Source organism: Lactuca serriola, chromosome 1, assembly GCF_051521515.1.
Source record: "Lactuca serriola cultivar US96UC23 chromosome 1, Lser_US96UC23_V15, whole genome shotgun sequence".
In the NCBI taxonomy this organism is placed as follows: Eukaryota; Viridiplantae; Streptophyta; class Magnoliopsida; order Asterales; family Asteraceae; genus Lactuca; species Lactuca serriola.
Window position 1 is genome coordinate 40,137,484 of NC_136408.1, and position 4,272 is coordinate 40,141,755.

A 4,272-nucleotide genomic window follows, 5' to 3' on the forward strand; every position below is an offset into this window, starting at 1 on the left:
CTTGAGGCTTCCACACTATTGGGGCTAAGCTCTTAAAGCTTGAAGACATCAAGATACATCAAAAGGTATGTCATCTAACTAGAACTTTGTAGTATTAGAACTTCATAATATGCTAGTTAGGATTAAAGCCTTGAAAAGTTCTTATTTGCATGTATAATAGAGAAAACATAGATCCAAGGTTTATAGGGTTTCATGTACACCATAGGAGTGTTAGAATGCTCAAAACCCAACAGTTACAACAACTACGGGATTAAGGACACCATAAAACTTTGTAGCACCACTACTCTTGAAAGTTTTGAATGAGGGACGTTTCGCCTCCTTTTTAGAAGATTCTCCAGTGGCTTTCTCTTTGCCTTTATCATTATTCTTTTTGTATTCTTCAAGAGTCTGTCGAATAACACCTGTAATTTTATCCATAAGTCGCTCCTCACGTGGGGATATTGGAGTGTCTCCTTCATCAGGACAAGGATCTCCACCGACCTTTGGCGTATGGCTACTCACCTGTTCAGCCATTGCTATGAAATTTGGAGCAATATAGTACTTTTAGAATATTAGGATTTATTATTACCTAATACTTTACTCTAATCTTTCCTATGGTTTGTATCAATATACTTATAACAAATCAGTTCAAATATTGAAGTTCCGACGGTTTAAATCTAAGTACCAATCCGTGGTATTTAGTTCACTTAAACTACTGCTCTGATACCGTGATTATAAGACCCAAACTTTCTTACTTAAGACATTGTTACTCCAAAACATGCTACATGCATATTCATAAATAATATTTTACATTGATAATTTCGATTACAAACGACTGGATACAAACCGACTATTACAAAGTGTTATAAATTACAAAACTACCCAGGATATTATAATTGTTATACAAACGTAAACCCAAGTGCAAAAGTAATAGTATAAACTATTCTAAATCTTCAAATAGTATATGACTATACTGGTTGCTTATTGCCTACAATTGTTAAACATTGAGAGGGTAAGCGGTGATGCTTAGTAAGTTCACTAATAGATACAATATAATGTTATTCCATATATATACTTCAATATGGCAGAAGCAAAGAGGAACAAGGAACAAAAAAGGCATATGTAAATCATGCGACAAGCTTTCCATATCAATCGATGATTTGATTCAATGATATACAATCAATGAGACATAATAATTTCAACTACTTGATAAACATCAATAACACTTCGGCCCAAATGGCATAGAAGACATACAATTTTGGATTATCATTTTGCTAGAATATACAGGCTTTCAGCCCTACATAGCCCTATGCCAATACCAGAAGTAATACGAGTCATGCTCTACATGGCCAAAGGCACAAAGCCAATACCAGAAGTGATACGAGACATGCTCTACCTGGCCAAAGACATAAATCCAATACCAGCATAATATGAGACATGATCTACATGGCCAAAGGCTCAAAGCCAATACCAAAAATGATACGAGACATGTTCTACATGATCAATGATATAAAAATCAAGATAACATAGGAAAGCACATAGCACATATAACACATAACATACAATTGTTCCTATATATTGAACTCACCGTGAAATAACCGGGGGTTAAGGTATAAATTTGGGCAGCACTTCGGCTCTGAATATGACTTTTTGTGACGAAACTGGGGATTTTAGTTGAACATCGGCCTTACACGGGGAGAGTTTCGACTCGAAAATATAATTTTCTCGGGAACTTCGGAGTATCGGGACTTGTTTCGAGTGTCGGGGATGATACCGAAACTTCAATGGGTTAAAAGTGGGCTAGAGAAGAAGTAGAGAGTGAGAGAGAATAGATTTTGTAACATAAATCCATAAGTCTTCGATTTCTATTTATAGTAGGAGGTCTGGTCCTCGTACACTGGGCGTACCTGCGAGAACGTGGGGCGTACCCCTCGTATGCGGGGCGTACCTGCGAGGTTTCGATTGCTCGGAACCTGGGCTTCAGACGTGTCATGAATGTACGATGCATGTCATCTGAGCGAGGAATAGAGTGATGTGGCTGGCCTTGGACCGCATATATGAGTACGTCGGGCGTACGGCTTCAGACCATTCTCGTAATTTGTGCCATAAACTTCAAAAATTCATATCTTTTGCATACGAATTCCGTTTTTGACGTTCTTTATATCCATGCGTAGGTGAGATTATGATATACAACTTTTGTTTAGACTTCATCAGCTAATTTTGACTATATTATTATTATTATATTTTTAACAGGCCGCGACAGGCTAAGACCGTTAAAAATTCATAACTTATTCATCCGACGTCCGTTTTCGTCTGTCTTTTTACCGTTGTACTACTATTAACAATAACTTCGATTCTATTTTAGGTTGTCTCGGCTAAAAATCACTCGATCTTTATTTCGAGTTTTTAGTTGTCTATTGTTATACCGAAACTTAGAAAAATCATAACTTCCTCATACGAAGTCAGATTTAGACGTTCTTTTTATGAAAGTTCTCGGTTTAACGAATACTACAACTTTCATTTATATCATAAGGGATAAAAATTAGTTTATCGAAAACTCACTTTTTACGTCATACGGCGTCGTGTCGATTCTGTTGCAAAACTTCAATAAGCCATAACTTCTTCGTTATAACTCGGATTTCGATGAGGTTTTCGCCTAAATGTTTCTAACGAGATTCTTTACAACTTTCAATAATAAAATTTTACTTATTTCAAATTTTATATTTTTGTTAAATTTCAATAGTTGGCATTTAATTGGAATCTCATAAGACTTTCAATACATTTCGAATGATTCTAAACATAATTTTATTTCAATTCTAGTAAAAACTATCTGTTAGAACTCAATACTCAAATTCATATAATATTTCATAATATTATTCATTACAAAACACGATAACTGAACATCTATGTTACAATTTCCAAGCCCAGACCCACATCACTTGTGATTCACAAACCAAGAGAACCATGTCACCTGCCATTTCTATTGTCGCATCTTCCTTATACCATTTCCGAGACATGCATCTCATTTTTTTATTAATTTAAATTTAGAACCCTTTTTTTATTTAAACCCACTTCGGACCCACCACTTGGATCTATTTCAGACCCACCTTCTTGATCTCGAATTCACACTCTAATGTGGATCCACCTCCTACCCATTTCTGGTTTTTTTTTTTTTTAAATTATGAAATTCCTTTTTATTCATTACATTTCATTTTATTTTTAACCCATTATTTTTAAGCCTTTTTTTAAACAATTAATTCCTTCTTTTTTGTTAAATCATTCTTCTTACTAATTATGAGTGAAGACACAGTTGGTTCAGAGATTATTGTTTGTGTGCTCTTCCTCCTTCTGAGCAACTCGTATTTGTAGCTTCCGATTTATATGCTTCAGAGATTCGGATCCACATATTTTCTTTCGGAAACTTTCCTAATCAACAATGTTTTTCGAGGTTTGGATCCTTTGGAGGTTCGCATTTTTACTTCCTTGGGACTGGTTCAATATGGTCTTGGACCATTTAGAGGTTTTGGCTGGTTCACTTCGACAGTGATTGACAAATCATTGGTTGTGTTTTGGGAGTTTTGGTTTTTATTTTGGTTATCAACATTACTTCAGTTCAACATTATGGTTCTTTGGCAGCGGGTTTATCATATATATATATATATATATATATATATATATATATATATATATATATATATATATATATATATATATATATATATTCTAAAATGTTTGTTCAGTTTGGCAATACGTCACCAAGTCTACCCACGACTAGAAAAATAATATCCTCATTTTACGGGTAGACGTTCACATAAAGGGGGAATGTGCGATGCTCCGTCATATCCGACATATTCTCTTGCCCGATTTCATGATTAATTTTTATATTTATTGCATGGTCAATCAAAAATATGGGGAGAATCATGAGCATCCATTTTGAGTTCATTATTGGAGTTTTGATGTTAGAGACATTTGAAAACGGAGATTGATTTAGTAGTGTGATGTGGCATGATTTTTTATCTTTACAGAACGAATTTTTGGCATTACTAGATGTTCTTCGGATTACGATTATTTATCTTCAGACTCTACAATTTGGGATTTCTCATTTGTGTTAGCATCCAGATGAGATCTTATGATTTCTCAAGTTTGGATTTGCGATATTTTGAAGATGAATATTATTTTGGTGATGTGACACGACACTTATTTTTGATCTTCAGATCAATTTTTTTGCATTCCTAGACCATGTCTTCAGATTCACATTATTTATCATTCACACTTTATTTTTGGATGTTTCAC